Source organism: Centruroides vittatus, unplaced genomic scaffold (assembly GCF_030686945.1).
Source record: "Centruroides vittatus isolate TY-2023 unplaced genomic scaffold, ASM3068694v2 contig_595, whole genome shotgun sequence".
Classification (NCBI taxonomy): domain Eukaryota; kingdom Metazoa; phylum Arthropoda; class Arachnida; order Scorpiones; family Buthidae; genus Centruroides; species Centruroides vittatus.
The window spans coordinates 940,923-960,823 of record NW_027122359.1 but is presented as its reverse complement, the minus strand read 5'-3'; the positions used below and the strand labels follow the sequence as shown (position 1 = coordinate 960,823).

Below are 19,901 nucleotides of genomic sequence, written 5' to 3'. Positions count from 1 at the left end.
GGATTATATTTCCAAAATTATTAATTACCAATTTACATATATTCATTTTTCTGTATAAAACAAAATACAATAAATTGATGATTTTTTAAGAAAAATTACAATATCAACCAATGATTTTTAACTTTACATCGAGATTCCATTCACCATTAACTTACAACATCAAAGTCAATGTGAGTCTATCAATCATTTATACTGTTTGCTTTTTGTAAACGTCATCCAGTATGGTGTCCCATGATTGGTGGATTATTCTTCCTAAATTGTTATTTATTCTATTTCTTTCTTTTTTTATGTTTGTTGTATTTATATCGATTTGGCATCCGTAATTATTACAGTGTTTTGCAACAGCAGAATTTGCATAAATTCCTTTTATTGCGCGTATGTATTCTTTTATTCTAATTCCTAAAGTCCTTTTTGTGTCTCCTATATAAGTTTTTGCTGGATCACAATTACAATTAAATGAATAAACTGTTTCCTTTCCTTCCATTAAGTACCCTTTGTATTTGCATAGGTTTTATAAATTTTTTTGTATTCTAATTTATTATCAGTTCTATTGATTGTTATATATAAATAATTTATGCTATTATTAAATTCTTTTTCAACCTCAAATTGTATATTTGTTTGTATTAAGTTAGCCTGTTTTTTAGTGGTTTGTGGTAATACTGAACTAACTCTCATTATTGTCAAATTTTAAACACCAGTATAAAGTCTTACTAATGAGTAATGCCCAAGTAGACAATTAAAAATAAATTAGAAGTATGGACGGTAAGGCATTTATAATTAAATCTTTCTATACTGTTTTTCATCGAAGCACAATATTTTAATAACGAAATGACTCTGAAGTAATTTGCATTTTATAAAACAAAGAAAACCAGAAGATGATTTTCAGGTTTTACTCGGCTTTATTTTATTTTTATTTATTTTTTTAATAATATAATTACGAAATTTTAACGAAATTTAGAAACAAAAAGCGCTTGTTTAACATGAAAAAACTTTTCACAATACGCAGTAATAACATACAGTTGAACTCTTAAGGTATATTATCGACGAAGCGTGAAAGATAAATTGAAAAGCATCGGTAAAACGAGAAGATAAAAATTAATAATTTGAATGAAATAATCAATAAATTGTAATATTTTTTAAATTATCTTCTAGTTACAATAGATACAAACTTATATAAATAAATAAATTTGTAAAAACCGTATCTTTTAAAACAGATTCAAAAAAAAAAAAAACTTGTGTAGTATAACAAACGTATCATGATGACAAATTACATCTATTCACTCGAGTAGTACATGAATGACGTCGACATTACGAAATGATAATCTGTTCTATCGGAGCATCGACCTTTATATCACAGCTGACTTTACTTCTACTCAGACGAGTTTGCAACACGTGACTAGCGTAACCGTTTATAAATTTATAAGTAATTTTTTTTTTTTCCTTATTTTATCCTGTTTTACATAGTCTCAATATAATAAATTAAGTTATCTCTCTATAAGTTTCTAAACTAAATAATAATAATAATTATATATATATATAAGATCGAAGAGGAGTTCGTCAATCCGATAATATTCTTGTGTTGTACGATGAAACATTCAGTGACTTTGCTCAATATTGAATTTATTCATTTAGAAAATAAATATTAAAGATTTAATCTAACGTTATTAATTAAAATAATTGACTAATATTTCCAAACGAGAATGCAAATTAATTTTGCTGATAGAAGATTTTCTCCATAAAAATATCGCCAATATTAACTATGAAAATTACTGGAAGAAATTTAAAAAAAATAATAATAATTAATCTATAGAATATTTTTCTCCCTACAAAAATTGGTATTTTACTGATAAATATATTTTGAAATTTAAAATAATTGCAGAAAATTATGAAAAAAAGGCGAAAGCACTGACTAAAATGTCGGCGAAAAAGGTGTATTTTTTATTTTAAAAACTGCTTTAACACGTATAATTATTTCCTTTTATTATGCAAGATAATTTTAATTATTAGAAAATTCAAGTTCAAATCGTTCAGAAAGTTGAAGGAAAGGCGGTTATAAACCTAGACAGAGAAAGAAAACAGAAAAAAAAATTACATATAATATATATATGAAAAAAAAAAAAGAGTAAGTTGTTTAATTGCCGTGAAAGACGGTTGTGTCTGTAGTACGGTGAACAACACGAAGACAAACAGGTTTGTCTGAAAAGGAAAAAGTGCAACGGTCAGAGCACCTGCAGAGGACAAAGAATGACTCATCATCTCCATCTTGTCTGTAATAGTGCTATAAGGAACGATTGGGAATCAACAGCCTTATCAAAACCTTCCAAATCTAATTCAACCATAAATTGGATACTACAGAAAACTACAAGAATATTTAGAGCATATATAATAAACTAAAAGATAAAAATAAAAAATCTAGAATAATAAAATAATTTATGGTTAAATTAATCAATTTATTTTTTTAAAAAACACGTGAAACGTATTCTGTATAACCCGATTTATTCCTGTTATTCTGGAATATTTTCTTTGTTTGATAATATACGATATTCTTGTTCCTAACAATTGTTCTCGTATTTTAGTGATAAGGAGTAAATAAATTAGGTTGATTTATCGTCTGATTTTTCACATAATGGGATTGATTTATGTGATTTCTCAGTACTCAGTACGATATAAAAAGCTTTTAAAAACACAATCTAGTACTTTAAATAATAAAAACATAAATAATATATACAATGAAATACGTAGTTTATATTTGAAGTTATTACAGGAAGCATTTTAAATATTATAATTAACCGTTTTAGTTCGGGTTATGTAAATATAATTTTAAAGCTTAATAAATTAATTTTTTATTGATATATATTTTAATAGACTATTTTATTTTTCTTATTGATGATAATATTATTTTGCAAGGTTATATGTAGGCATAACTATCGAATTTCAGTGATGTTTTCAAATATAAATTCCATATCGAGTTCCTCTTCCAGCAGCAACATAGAATTTTGATTTTGTTTGTGGCAAAACTTATCAAAAAAATATAAATTCGAAAGTTTTTAATTTTGTTTCTTTTTCTTTTTTAATATTATATTATGCAAAACTTTAATATAAGTCGGGTTTTTTTTTTCTTTTATGGATTATAAAATACTTTTATTCTTTTTGTTAAATTCACTTCCAATCTACTGTACTGCTGTAACTATAACATCTTCAAGAGAAACAATACACGAGTAATGCGAAAGAAAAAAAGAAGTTTTAGACGCATTAAAATTAATTAAGGAAGGGAAAAAAGTAAGATGAGAATATATTTTTTGATCCTGTTTATAAATTTAGAAAAACATAAGCTGAATAAACGGATGCACATGAGCTGTTTCTAAGGATATTATTACGTACAAATTGTTTTTATTTTCAGTTTTATTATTAAATTTACTTCAATATAAAGATAATATACACACCGTAAACAAAGAAAAAAACATCCCCCTCTTGCGAAATTATCCTATTTTTGAATATATAATTTGTATATTAGACGAATAACAAGCGAAAGAAAAATCTACAAAACTTCTGAATTGTTCCTCATTAACTATTTCATTCTACAGTCTTGTATTAAATTCTAGATAAAACCTATAATTAAATATAGTTTCTAGATTTAATTATAGAATATAGAATTAATTCTAGAAAACAATCGTGGGATTTATAAATACTTTACAGGAACTTGTTTCAAAGATACTTACATTATTAGGTTGTCAATAAAATTAAAAATATTCTACTAGATAATGTTTATGTGAACGAATATATATGCTTTTTAAATCGTAATTTAAATATATATTGCTTGTATCCTTATCTCTAATATTATATAATGACCTAGAATTTATAAATTCAGAAATCTTGTTACGTGTTTGTTTTTTTTTTTGTTTTTTTTTCGAGGGTATCGGGTGCTTGTATCAGTTACCACAGAAAAGAGGCTAAATAGGGTTTATTAACAGGAGAGAAATGATTCTAATGACTGAAAAAAAGATCTGATAAACTTGGATTTAGTCAATTATAATTTTAAACTACTTTTTTACGGTGCAGCGATTAAGTTAAAGACTTAACAATTTCCTTCACTACTAATTTGTCTAAACAAAATATGATAAATGGCTCATTGTTAGTATTTACAGAGTTTTGAAGAAGGCTGTTTCTACTTAAAATTTCGTTTCGTCCAAACAATTTAATTGGAATTTCTACTTGAAAAATAGGAAAAGAGAAGTTTTAATTTCGAAGGGATAAAAAATTCGTTAATATACCAAAAGAATTTTTTTATAGAGAAAACTTTTATTAAAAGAAAGCCAGGATATTTTTAGGAAAAAAAAGCGTGTTAAAATTCACTTTAAGCTTTATTTTCGCATTAAATTTTATTGAAAGAAGTAAATTATCGTAATGTTAATTAGCATTAATGAAGAGAAACTTAATTACACCATTACTAAAGTTCGATTATCCTTTTAAACACGTAAAGTCACCAAAGAATAAAGGAAAATTCGGAGCCCCTCAAGGCCATACAAGTCACGTTGGAAGGCATAACAGCTTCAGTTATCAACCGATCAATCTTTCTCTGGGAGAACAGGGGGAAAGGGGTAGTAGCGTCCTATGTGGCTAAGGAAAGGCAATCACGGAGCTGTCTTTCGAAAGACGATATCTTCTGAAAAGGAAAAGCCTAGAAGAGGAAAAGTTGTCGATTGTCGTCCAAGACGATGACAACAAGAATCGAGATTAAAAAAGAGCAGCAATGATTGGATTGTGGAATCGGCATACATTCCCATCCTCCCTTTTCGGAAATACGTGATTCGTAAGAGAAACCGGAAATGGTCAGATGGAAAATGAAAGAATATCACTTTTTCTCTTTTTTTCTTTTCTTTTTTAAATACATATTTTAGTATAGTCGTTCTAATACTGGATGTAGACACGATCGGAACGTTATCGTCATTTTTATTTTCTTTTTTTTTTTAATTCTTTTTTCCTCTTTCCTTTCCTCGAACGTTTGTTGAATTTGGTTCTCGGTTATCAAGAAAACTAATGATGGTCAGTAAAATAGTATTGATCCAATAGACACACCCATATCATAAATGGGAGAAAGTTATCGGGTTTTTTTAGATACGTGAAGTGTGAGATAAGTTCCTATTTTTTTCCCCCAACGTATTGTATAATCTCTGATAGGATCGATGTGTTTCAGAAATTAAAGTTTCACACCATTAAAAATGTTTATTATTATTATTATTATTATTTCAAAAGGGTGTTGATAGTCTTTACTTAATGACAGAATTTACATATTAAAAAATAAAGACAAAGGATGAGAAATAAAAAATCTAGAATAGCATTAAAAATCAGCGAAGAAATTGTGATTTTAATATAATAAAACGATATAAATTTATCTAATGAATAAATTTATTTAAGTTTTGAAAATAATATCGAATATTTCAACATTAATTTCAAAGTTCATGAATTTTCAAGTGCCAAATTTAATTTGCATCGAAACTTTAATTGGTTAGATGTAAATTTATGTAAACGAAAGAAATTCATTAATAGGCCTTATCATAGATTTATTAATCGTAATACAAAAGAAAAGAATATAAACAGTTTTTTTTCAATCGAATTAAACATAAAATAAAATGGTTAATAATATTTAATTCTATACTGTATTTTCCTTAAATTTATATAAGATTTAGAGCGTAAAATTCGAATGTAGAATGCTTATAAACTGTAATGGCATAGATTCTGAATATTTAAATAATAACTGTAACGAAAGATTGAAAATTATATCATCGCTTGAAGGAAGAAAATTCCGAGTAAAAGTCGCATTATCATATTTTTATTTTCCTCTTTAAGTATTCAAATCGATTTTTACTATTAAACCACAAATTCCCATAATTATTACTTCTATCCAGTAAAGGAGAAAAGGGAGGAAAAAAAAAACGAAGAAAATAATATATTAGAAAACATTATGACAGGAAATAAATTAGAAACTCAGAATATAATAATCTAAGCGGGAAGAATAATGATCACGATAATGAATTTGATAAAAAGAAATGACTTTGGTTAATTTAAGACTGTCAAAAGGGATTGAAATACATAAAAACATTAAAATTAATAAGTTGGATTATTTTATAAGAAAGCCGAACAAAAATTTTATCGCCCCACAATAGGGAAATCCCCATTAGTAAGAATTAATTGGGTCTTTTCCAATAAGAGACATCGTTGTCGGACGAATCGAACGAAACAAGAAAAAAATATATAGAAAAAAAAAAGAAGGTAAAAGAAAGAAATACTCTTGTCCACTCTTCTTCAAAAATACAATAAGGGGCAAGTGGCTGGAGGGGGCAATTGCATTCTGGACAAGATGGCGCCAGAGGCAGTCAGTCAGTGTGTATAGAAGTCCTCTCAGCGGTCATTGTGGTCAACGATTGTGCTTTGACCTCCACGAGTCACGTCGTGATTAAGATGAAGTGAACGGCATTATTATAACTCGGATATGTCTTTGTTTTGTTTTGTTAGTAGACTTATCGTTCGACATTATTCTCTTTACACATATTTGACTTTCTGCCTTTCATTTTACCAATTATAACATATTAATTTAAAATATCTAACAAAGGATTTCCAATCTATCTTTAATCATAAAGTGGATATTCTTGACGTGATTTACATCATCTCGTCTTAATTAAAATGTAATTAAGCAAATACTCCTAAGGAATTCGTTTCAGAAAACTACTAAATGGAGATCATTTATTAAATTTTCTAACCGAAAAATTATTCTTGTTTTATCAAAAGATTAAACAGATTCGTGATGATTAGATTTACTCGTTAGCAATTTTACATTATGCTGTTGTGTAGAATTTTATACATTATTTTATATTTATATATTTTTTTCCTTTCTTTTTCTCTTTAACTAATGCATTTAACCTGTAGTGGAAAAGGTCTAAATTTGGTTTAAGGCCTTCGAGGCGCTTTCGCACCTTTTTATTTTTATTTTCTAAAGCGAATTTTTTCTCCTTTTCTTCAACAGTAAACAGTAAGAATTGGCAGAAAAAAGTAAGTGAGGAGGAGAGAAAAAAAAAAGGAAAAATCATTTCTTCTGGTCCAAACGACCAAAGTTGGAAAAGTTGGGGTTAAGTGACGGGTCGGAAAAGATCTTACCGTTTTATCGATCTACAATGTGACAGTTCGACCTCGAAAGTAACCGAAAACTTTCTTGGAACAAAACCACCTTATTTCGTACTTTTAGATAGAAACGGGATATTTTCCCTTTCTTTTTTCCCTTCGTATTTCTTATTTTGCTTTTTATTTTAAGGATAACGGGAATCGGTTCTTGTAAAAAAACTTTTTAAAAAAACAATATTGTTTCCTTTACAAGCCGAACGGACTATCGAAAACCATTTTTAAAACGAGGAAAAATCGTTTTTAATATCGAATACGCTAAACTTCTACTTAAAATTTATTTTAAACTTTCAATATGAAGTATAGATTCTACTCACCGTTTTTTCTGCTTTAAAAAGTTCGGAATACTTTATCTTCCTGTAATAGGAAAAAAATTATTAAATACCATTAGTAATCTGAATCGATAGAGCATTTCATTTATAAATTATATAAATGCTTAATAGAAATATTTTAGATGTTATCTCAATTAAGAACTCTTTCGCCGTTATCTAAATTTCCCACTCCATTCGTTCTTAATCATGTAATCCAGCTTCCTCTCCGTTGATGTAATCCTTCACAGCTTTCCGCACTCGTTCCGCAATCCTCACCATTCCAACTACTCTTTGCTGATCCTAACCACTTCCCCATAATCCTCTACACTCCGCTTCTGCACTCTCTCCATAATCCTTTCCATTTCCATTCCGTATTCGTGCCATAAACTTTAGTATTCTAGTGGTTGAATGCATCCACTATCCCTTTCTAACCTTATCTAGCGCACACGTTCCTTAATCCTTATAAAATTCTAACTTCCGTGATTCTATAGTTTTTGTCAAGTTAATACAGAATGAATTTTTAATTTATTTCCTAATTTTTAACGAATTACTTTATATTATTTAATAATTATGCATTTTAACTGATACGTCATAAGGTTCAATTTTACTATTTTAAGTTTCCAAGTACTTCTATTCTTCTATCTACAGCGAGCCGTAAGCTTTTTCCGTTCTTCTTTAATGCCCCACTGCGTCTTTTTCTTTTAATTTATTCGCCTTATCTATTATCCTTACAATTTTTTGCTTCCTACCTTCCTATCGCCATTCGGTTTTCGAACTCGTTAATTATTTGCATCGCCTCTCTACGCTACCTTTCGCTTTCTGCACCATTCTCATATATTCTCATCCAATTTCCTTCCTGTAATCATTCGCAACTAACAGTTTCTACATTCTTTCTTCTCGTACCACTCAATTTTAGTACGATTTCCTCATTTCCACTCGCTATCAGTTTTTCTTAACCGTGTACCAATCTTTCGTCACCGTACGAAAAATTTCGCAGTCTCCTTATCTCCCGCATTAGTACCCCAACTTTTATCTTTCCAGAGATCCCACTTCTTCCATAATTCTTCCTTTATTTCCCTACTCCTTTCTGGATTCGAAAGGCTTCTAATCGAACTTCATCGCTGCAATTTACACATTACTTCACGAAATGAGTCACAAATAGGGTGTAACACATGGCGGAACCGAGTGGGGAAGCTGCAGCACAAATGAGGAAGCTGAGGCGATAAAGATCAGAAATGTGCAGAAGCCTGAAGTATAAGGATTGTGTAATCAGAGAGGAAGTTCAGGTTAACATTCATTTTGTCCTCAGTACTCCTTTCACGACCCTTTCTCATTATGTAACGTACCAATTTTTCTTCCTGGATAACAAACTTTACTACCTCGCTAGAATGATCTCTTCAAATTGGAGAATAACAATTACATAAATAAATATTCCGGATGGAAATAATCATCATTTAAATTATCACAAATTGACGAATTATTTAATCTTGTCGTTGAAGCAGAATAGTTATATTTATAAAGTGATGATCAACCATAAAACGAGCAAAACAAGCCGATGTGAGCCATTACATGCTTTGCAACATGAATCATTTTTGACATGAGTCGGTTCATTATTAAAATTAGATACGGCAGATCAACTTTTTCGGACCCGCTAGAGTAATTAATTTTAATTGTTCTTTAAATAATCGCGTGTCATTTATAACATAACTAAAACAAAGTAATTGGAAAGAATTCTTAATTTTAATTATTTCACTATATTATCGTAAATAAATTTAACGCATTAATACAGGGAATAAACGATAATTTGTCTTAAATTATATTTAAAACATTTTTTTTTTCCTCCTCTGAATTTATGAAGAAGAATTCGAGACGATTTTGGTATTTAATGCTTTACATTTGGAGCCATTTCTCTATGTGATAATCTTACCCTATTTGGAAAATTTCCAGGGGAATGACGGAGGAAAGCTCAATCTATTAATCAGGAAAACAGGCGCCAAGAATTATTTCGTGGAAAACTATTTCTTTGCTATAACATCTATAAAGTTCGAAGAAAAGAAGAGATACTCCTCCGTCTGCAATTTTTTCATTACTTATCTGTATACAGAAAGATGTTGTAAATAAGCTAATGTCAAGCATAACAGTTAAAAATATATGTTTGAAAACATAAAAACATTATTTTATACGCAAATGTAGAATTATAAGGTATATCATATCATTTCCTTAATATATTCATAACTTATTTGCAGTTGTATATATAGTTCAATACATTATTAATATATTCGTAGTTACATAATAGTCCCGTTTTCAAATAATTTGCGCCTTAACAACCTGCATTGAATCCGTGTAAGCCTTATGCTCTTTAATACTCATTGGATAATAGTTCTCATATAGTATGTAGATTCACCATTATTATTCGATATAATAGCATAATCCTTTAAAATTATTGGTCTATACTTATTGTGACGTATCTACTAAACATCCCTTAAATAACTTTAAATGCTTCAGTTAAGACTTGGATAAATAAGAAAAAATTTAGTAGAATAATTCTACTTTTTTCAAATGAGATTTTACGTATTTAATGTAAATTAATCAGGATAAATTAATTTTGAAAAATGATGAAAATATTTCCAATATGTTAATAAATTATAGAGGATTACAAGCATAATTAGGCAAAGATAAAAGTAAAATAAACAAATAAATTAATGTTAATTATATATATATATATATTTATGTTCTTCCGAGTAATAAATTTTTATAATTAATTATATAAAATATTTTATATCTAAGTCATAAATAATTTTAAAATTTAACTCTTAATTAATAGATTTATTTAATTAACAAAAGGATAATCACGAAAGCACTTAAAATAATTTAATTTTGTAGAAATCCTGGTTATGTAGCTGTAAATGCATCTTATTCTCTTCCATTTTAACTCGTTTGAAGAATTAATAGCGTTTGCAATATTTCTTTTATTTTCTTTTCGCATTTCTTCTTAATGATGTAAATTAGTGCATTATTGATTTTTTTCTAAACGTAATATTTTTGTTTAAGATAAATTAATATAAAGTCTAAAGATGCGTGTGCGGTGCCGGATTACCCGTTAGGCACGGAGGCCCCAATTAGGCACGTGAGGCACCTAGGGCCTCACGTGCCTAATTGGTGCCTCCGAAAACAAAGCAATTTTACCGTTACAATTATTAATTGCATGTTATAAAATTATTTATAAAGTAATTCTATAGCTACAATTAAATTTATGATGTCGTAAAATTATGTAGAGGGGTCTCAATCTTCCGTGTCTATGGGGCCCCAGAAGGTTTTAATCCGTTACTGTACGCCGAATCCGAAAATGTCGCTATTTCGTGAAATACTCTTTTATATTTTCTAAATAAGATATCGACTTTTGTTTCTCTCATTGAATTATGGCTTTTTCTGAAATCAGCCCACATAAACTGCCTATTTCACTAATTACGCGAAGTTTTGCTCATTTCACGAAATGAGTAATGCGCCCAAATTCGGCGTAAGATATAAGCGAGACTGAGGCAATCCCTGACACCGGGTAAAGCCGGAAATACTGTAAAAAAATAAAAGGTTGGCAGCATGTCGTGTTGCTTCATAATACCTATCAGCCACGTAGTATTGACGTAAGTTGTTACGCTCTCGCGTTTTCGTGCAGCAGAAAACTCGTCGTTTTTGAAGCATTTTACTCTTTCAGAAAGTGTTTGATACAAGTATCACACGAAGTTTTTAGATATCTTTGTAAATGTGAATAATAATAACGTGTTTTCTGTGCGATTTATTTACCATAGATCAATATTTAGATAGGACAATGTCTCTATTTCCAAAGCTGATTAGAATCGAACGTGGCGATTTGGGGCAACCACGGACATCTTTACAGTTGCCTCGGGGTTCATTTTTTGATAAATTTATTCGGTTTTACTCGTAATATTCTACAATTTCAGGTCGCCATAGTCATGATCTCAACTGAAAATTGTAGTGATTTAATATTTCGGGTGTTCATTTTCCTTTTCTGTAAATTGATGAATCTATTGTATTTCTAATTTCTAACGAATATGTGTAAATAAATTTTATTTCTTTATTTCCTTTGCGAAATTTTGGCCACTTTCTAGCTATCTCATCGTTATCCCGCGCCATAAGGGAATACAGGTCACTGAATAGTTGCCTAGTTTTTTTTTTATTTTTTGGGAAAAATCAGGTTAGATTTTTTAATCTCTTGTATCGTATGATAGCCAAGAAATTGGAGTATCAATTGTTACAAAAAGATCTAAGTTTTCTCTAACAGGTCGCGTGGTACAGACTAAAAAATCTTGTGTTCGCGATTCCTCCATTCTTCCTTATACACCTATATTATCAATTAGCATTGTACTATACATATTGGGATCATCTCCGTTAAGAGATCATTATAGTTTTTAATTATTATTTATTTAAACTACAGTAATATGAAAATTTTAAAAGTTTTTTATAAATGATATTCCTAAAGAAAGTTAATCAATTTTAGAATATTTACATCTATTATACTGACATTTCTATCTATTGTATAGGTCTATAGCAATAGAGAAAATTTTATTTCGAGTAAATAAAGAAAAAACGGTTATAAATTTAATTAAAAATAGAAACTATTTAATATAAAAAAATTATTTTTCATATTAATTTATTGGTTTATATTTATATAAACGAACCAATAAAATATTGTTAAGTAATCATAACATGTTTATTATTGGTTAATTTAAAATTTCAAATTGTAAGAATTTCTTGTATTGAATAAAAATCGATTTTCACTATTGAATAAAAACGAAAGAAAATTAAATTAAAAAATCCTGTAGGAAAATACTATAACATACAGTCGTATTTTATCTAAGAAGAAATATTACATTATACGCAAATAATATTTACCAAAATTTCTCCTGTTTTATTTAGAATATTGAAATGTGATTAAAGAATCCCTCCTAATACAAGATTAATAGGAAAAAAAATCGAAAAACATTAAAATTTTAAGGTAAATATATTTTGTATTATAAAAAAACAGTAAATCTATTTATTTATTTAATAATATTTGTTTAAATTCGAAAGATTTTAAAGATTTTTCTATTAAGTTGAAGGAAAAAAACGAATATAAACATGTTTACTTATTGTAAACAATACTTCAGATCCTTTCAAATATCAATAGCCTACATTACTACTGTCATATCAAACCTCGATATAGCGCTACCCTCGTAAAGTGCCAATTTTTTTTTTTTAAATAAATATTAAATAGAGAAACCTTGCGAATTATAAAAATGGACAATTTTTCAATACAAACGGCATTACTACGACCAAATCACTTGGCTTTCAAACACACAAACCTCTGTGTAGACCTTATATATATAATAAACTTACTTATTGTTTGAGACTCTTCAGTTTAGCGCCACGCTCGATTTAATGCCAATTACTTAGAAACAAATGGCGGCGTTAAGTCGAAATTTGGTTTTGTATGTTTAGTTATTTAGAAACTTGTGACAATTTTCAGAAAATTAAAATATTTTCAATACATTAAGAGTAAGTTAAATTACAAAAGTAAATATCATGCTTTATTCATTACATATTCCTATTTAAATTAACAATAATTAAAATGAAACTTATAGCTCCAAGCTAATTATATAGATAATATAATTATTATTATTTTTATTACATTGAATAAGTTATTAAGAAATTAACTAATCAAATATTAACATTGTTTACAAAGAAAGAATAATAATTAGCAATTTTTGAATTTTTATATATGTAAAACAGTTTCTTATTGGTGTTTGAAATTTCGTTTTTATTATTTTTCTCTTTTGTAAAAACTTTTAATGAATAAATTAAATTTAAGAACAAAAATCTCTTAATTATTTTAATTAAATGAAAATTAAATTAAATGTTCAATTTTTATAATCAAAGTTTTATATTAAAAAAAAGAAATTAATTAAGACATTACCAATAATAATTTTAAACGAAATTTAAATGCTTATTAAAATCTCATTTTATTATTAAAAATTTTAACGTTTATCCTATGATTTAAAACATTTTTTTTAAATTTATGAATTTAATCCATTCTTTTATATAATTTCAGTTGAATCACTGTTATATTCTCTCGCATATAACTCTTAATTTTTTAAAATATATTTACCCTTGTTACAATATATAGCCTATTAATGCTTTAATTAATGCATCTATTTAATAAAAAGAGATTTTATTTAAAAAATATACTTAAAAAATCTTTTAAATTAATTTAAACCAATTAGCGTATATATAACGTTTAAAAATTCAAAATTAACCAATGACGTGCTATGTAATAAAATAAATAATAACTTGATTGGTGTATTAAAAATTCCTTCGTATTTTTATTTCGAACAGGAAAAAGGTTTTATTTTTAGAATTAAATAAAAAATATATATTTAAAAAATAAAAAGTAAATGTAACAATAAACATTTTCTTGTTTAATTAATTTTAATAATTAACGATTAAAATTATCAATTCTAACCAATCAAGTTTTTCTCTTTGTTACACGTCACTATAAATGAATTTAAATTTTGTATAATTGGCATTGCTAATCTATTTTTATTTTTTTTTTTCCATTTTAATTATCTCATCCTGACTTGATTAATTAAACGATCATTATAATTAAAGACGAATGTATATCTTCTCATCGAGAAAAAGAACACAGACAATCATAAGTGGAAAGTAATTTTTTATTTCTTTATTAATACGTTGTTTCACGATTTTCTCTTATCTCTGTAAATTATATTTACTTATTACTAAGTTACTAATTTACGAATTGTAAATTTATTCTTAAAAACTTTAAATATAAAGTTATATAATATATATTGTATTTTTTAAAACATGTTTTGCGCTAGAATAAATTAAATTTAAGCACTTTAAACTGTTCTAAGCATGGTAGCATTCGCGTGTAAGATAGACTGAAGCTTAGGGCCTCGCGTTATGAATCTACAGTTTAAGGCCTCACATTCTTACGTGTGTAAAGGTGAAAGGCCTGTTACGTCTTATATAGCTTAGGGGCATAACGAGTTCAGCCCTGGTTCTAAGTAATGGTAAAAATTAAAAAATTTTCCTTATGAATTTACATTTAAGGTTAAATTTTTAATAATTTTGCTTAAATATTTAGAATATCAGGTCAATAAAATTAGATTTTTCCTCATAGTTTTTCCCTCAAAAAATATACTTTTGAAACTCGCGAGCTCTGAAAGAGAATAAAATGTTTTTATATTCAATTAAAAATATATAAAACCATAATTTTTATTTTATTTTGAAATGTAAAATATTATTATATAGCAATTTTCGGTATATAATTATTTAAAAATAATAATAATAACGAATGAATGAACTGTACCGACTTATCAAGCTACAAAAACACGTTTTACTTTGGTAAATAAAAAGGAGTCATGACCTCGTGTACTTTGCTGCACGTGAAGAGGTCACAGAAATAAAAGTTTAAAGTGCTGCATCTAATTATTATTTTATATTTTAGTCAAAATAAATGAATTTTTCCTCGTCATGATTTATTTTATTATTTTTAATAAACATTTATAATTTTGATAAGAATTTTCTTTTATATTATAAACAAATATAAAAGAAATGTCATTTAAAAATTGTTTTTAAATTTATTATAATAAAAAAAAATTGAAAAATTGATTTAATAAATACAATTTATTTTAAATAATAATTAAAAATTATTTTGAAGTCTCCTAATTAAATAATATTCAAAAGATTTTTCGTTTGATTTTATTAAAGAATTCTAACCAATAGAAGAGACTTTTACAATTATAAATTTTAAACGAACCAATTAAACGTAAATTTAAAAGACGTAATGAAAACAGATTGGACAAATTACGAAATTTCTTTCATTAAAATCGAATACATTATCTCACAATCTGCCTTTTTAAATGAGGTTTTAACAAAATTAAATTTTCCTTATTCGCTTTAATTAAATTCCTTTCATCCAATAGAACGAATTGTCACAATGATAATTCAAAATTAGCGAATGATGAATAGTAGTGTCGTAAAACTTTAAAGTAAACTTAAATTGAAAGTTTTATATATTGTTAAAACAGCATTCTTAGATATTTGATATAACGTCCTATTAAAATTATAAAACTTTTAAATAAGAGTAAAGGGAGAAAAAATGGAAAAAGTATTCCCAGCATTTTCATTAACTATATTCATTTAAGAAAGAAGAAAGTCTTTGAAATTACTTCTAAATGAGCTTAATAAGAATGCTGAAGGATTACAGGGCAATGTAATAAGCAATTTAATGCTATTTTAAAAGACTAACTGCTTCTTTTTTCTTTTCTTTTTAACCTATCTACTGTCTGTGCAAGAATATTTGCTTAAAATTTATCTGTTTCATTTGCCTAATAAAAATATTCAGAATTTTTAAGATTTTGTAATAATAATAAAATTTAAAACATTAAAAAAATAAAAAAATATAATAATTTAATTACTCAATCTACATTAATATATTATTTTAGCCAATATTTAAGTCGATAATATTGATATATATTAGTCAATATTAATATACAGTATAATTAATTATTAATTACAGCTTAATAATTAAAGAAAGTAAATAAATGAACAATGTACTTTTAAAATGTTTACTTCAGTAAGACAAATTTCACGTGTACTTTAATATATTAATTTCAGGTAAATAATAATTTATCCACTATCAAGTACACTCGATTTTTTTACATCAGTTGAATAAATAATTACATTATTTTAAAATAAATAACATTTATGTGCACTTTAAAGCATATTAATTTGTTTTTTCTGCAGGCGAACTTTTTTTATTTTTTTTTATTCACTTCACCTGAACCTTGTTTTTATGCTTCCTTTAGTCACATCTCATTCACTTATTCATTTCAGGTAAACCTCATTTATTGACTGTATTCATTCCATGTACAAAACATCTTTTATTCATCCTAAGTAAATCTAGTTAAATAGTTCATTCCAGATACACATGAATTAGTAGGTTCCGAAATTCCCACTGTTCCTACATCTGAACTTTTGTTTATGACTATATAATCAATGATAATGATTAAGATTATGTACCTATATAAATCACTTTCGTTAATTTAAGTGCCTTTTTTTTCATATGTGGTAATGCAAAGCCTTAAAAAATTTAAATAAGATAATACTGTGCATCATAAATTGTTATTTTACAAAATATATTGATATAAATTCGACTCACTTTTGAAGAAAAGTTGGAATTTATTCAATTTTATTTCTTTTTAATTTAAATGTAAATGTTTTAAAAAGATTTCTTTTTTCTTATCTCTTCTTCATTAACATTCGAAGTTTAGTTTCCATCTAACAACTGTTTAATGCCAAACGAATTATAATTCTGATACATAATTGAATTTTAATGCACTTAAGAAAAAGTAAGAGGAGTGAACCAAGTTTTAAAAGTTGATGAGTAAAATACACAAATTTAATCAAGTTATTTTCTTAACTATATTCGTATTTTTATTATAGTTTAGCGAACAACAGAAACGAGAATATGCAGCATAATAACACGATTTTTCAAAATGGATAAACATTTGGAATTCTAGGCACGTGCGTTGCCATATGTGCATCTAAGACCGAAACTATGTCAGACACGTGACGGGAAGTCGTTGTTCTTCCTTCGTAATTATCCGATAGAAGGTTTTAAAAAAATGTTTGGCCGGGTGACGTCAGATCAAAGTTGACTTTTATACAACGTTTAGCTGATTAAGAGCTGGAGGGAGAGGCCACCCACAAGGGAATGCGGACCACATTTCCGACTGATTGGTTAGTCACGTTAGAAAGGGACGACACGACGGAAACTCCTGATTGGATGCTGATCTGTAGACTTCCACTCCCAGACCCACGAGAATAGATAAGGTAACAAAGTTAGTACAGTTGTAAAAAAGGAATGATGTTTCCAAGAATGGGAATGGGCATCACTGGCTCTTTGTCCACTTGTTAGTCATGTTTACGACTAAAAATATATACATCGATGTGGAAGGGCATTGAGAAATTTCATTGCTTATTCGACTTTGGTGCCACAGGCCTATCTAAATATATATATATATATATATAAAAGCTCCCATTTCCTGTTTTTATTCCTTTCGCTTTCAATTGCTGGGTTTACAAGAATGACATTTGCAGCCCACAATATAAGAAATTGTCGTTGGTCTATTATTAAGTATATAATACCCAGAATTTTCAATTTTACAAGAATTTCTACATTACTTATTCTTTTACGAAGAAAGAAAATATATTAAAAACAATTTACTTAGTTTTTCTTAAAGCCTAGGGTCTTGACTATATTTTTCACTTCAAAGTTACGTTGTTAATGATGCCATTTTGAATGAAATAACGGTTTAGAGTCTGACATTCGAAGTTTAAATCAAAATTTGTTTAGAGTACTAAATAACTCGGAAAACATTTGCAGCAGCTTGATACTAATTTTAAGAAATGTAAAAAAAAGGTCGGTGTAGAGTAAAACAACTTGTCAAAACAAGTAGTAGAGAAGATAAAGGAGGAAATTTCGGACAACAGATTATCTAAAATAAACACGAGTGTTACCGAATCCGTGACCTTTCCTCTTAGCAGATGGAAAGTTGCTATGACTTCTTCTGTGTTGTTTCTGCGTCGAGTCTCGACATCTCTCTCACTCCACAAGATCGATTGTTCTCTCCATCTGCAAAGAAAGAAAAACCATCGCCCTTGCTTTATTACGCTTCAGTTGGCAGAAACCCGGGATGAAGAAGAAGATCCCAACTTCGTTTATTACCAGCTTCCAATGCTAGATAGCCCTTTATCCTCAGTGTCATATTTGGAACAATTTTAGTGGAAATTCTATAAGAAAATACGATATGCCCGGATAAATTTATGGTTAGATGCAAAGAGGAAGAGTCCTCGAGCATAATACGCTGCATCTGATATATAAAACTGTTCATCGATTCTCTTTTCTTTCTTCCATTTTTAATATTGTTTTTCTAGATAAAATCTTATTTTTGAAGACAATTTTTCCAATTATCAACCAGTAATTATTTTAAAAAGATTTTATGATATTATCTAAGATGCAGATCCTGCAATTGTAAAAAAAAAAAAATTTAGTTTTGTAGTGTTCCGATGGGAAATAAAGATATTGTTTATGAGATGTCACAAATGCAGATGATTGCCATGCTGGTTCGTCATCAAGATAAATGGTCATGTTAAGACTATAAAATATACCTTAATCAAACTGTTTTTGCTTGAGGCATAGACATTATAGTTGAACAATTGAATAAAATTGTTTCGGTTTCGCTTTGCTTCATCGATAATAGATGCTTTTGTGATGTATATACATCTGTTGAGCCATTGATTGGGTTTCAAGGAATGGGATTTGTTTTGTTGGAATTCAGGAGGATTTAGAGGTTATTCGGATATTAGGATTTATTAAGAGGGGAAAATAGAGAGCTTGAGGCATTATAAAAACCTCTGGGACCTACAAGGATCATGAAAATCAATGAGAATCAAATGTAGTGCTGGAGACTAAGGATGCTAGTAATCGATAGAGACGGATGGAAAAGGTGGGAGTTTAAAGGATCATAAAACAAAAAAGAGTATAAGAAAACCTGCACAATCGTAAAACAAGAAGGATAGAACATCTGCTGGATCCTCAAAATTCCTTAATCGTAAAAACGAGGAGTTTAAAATCAAAAAATGAGCATCATAAAAATGAGCGAGAGCAAAATTTTGTAGGATATAAAATCCCAACGCGGATCACAGAATACAGTATTGGTGAGTCAATAAAACACAAAATATAGAGATTAAAGATAAAGAAAAGATGGATAGAAAGCGCAAAATCTCCAGATTATTCGGATCATTAACGTTAAAACTGCAGATTTGCTAAAAATAATAAGGATCAAAAATATTTCAGGATCATAAAGTTAATAATGATAAAACAAATCCCGCCAGGATCGTAAAATCAATAAAGATCAAGAAAATCTGTAAGAAATCAGAAATTCAATAAGGATCAAAAGGAAACTACGGGACGTGGAAAGAAAAGATCATAAAGCCAAATATATAAGAATCAAAAATGACATAGGATCATAAAGAAGGCGAAAATTCATAAAAACCGAGTTAGTTTTTTTGAAATTATAAGTTTGGTCACAGTTTACAGGGTAAAATATATATTAAAAAATAATAATAAATGCACAATCCCTTGTCTATACTGGGTCATTTTTACATAAAACATTAATTATCTTCTCAGCGTGACTTAATATAAATTATTCATCAAAATTCCTCCAAGGAAAAAAAATAATAATAATAATAAAAAAGAGTTATTAAAAAGTAGAACGGAGGAGCCGTTTTATGTACTATACAAAAAGTTCACTTATGAAATTTCACTTCTTCGTC

General features: G+C 27.7%; 1 protein-coding gene across 1 annotated transcript in view; it reads right to left on the bottom strand.

Annotated features, from left to right (window-relative positions):
• LOC136979195 (semaphorin-1A-like) overlaps positions 1-19,901 on the bottom strand; it is a 264,778-nt gene that overhangs the window by 93,743 nt on the left and 151,134 nt on the right. Inside the window, exon 3 of the mRNA XM_067275130.1 lies at positions 7,491-7,530. The gene's annotated coding sequence lies outside the window, so the exon portion shown is untranslated. The remainder of the gene's footprint in view (positions 1-7,490; positions 7,531-19,901) is intronic.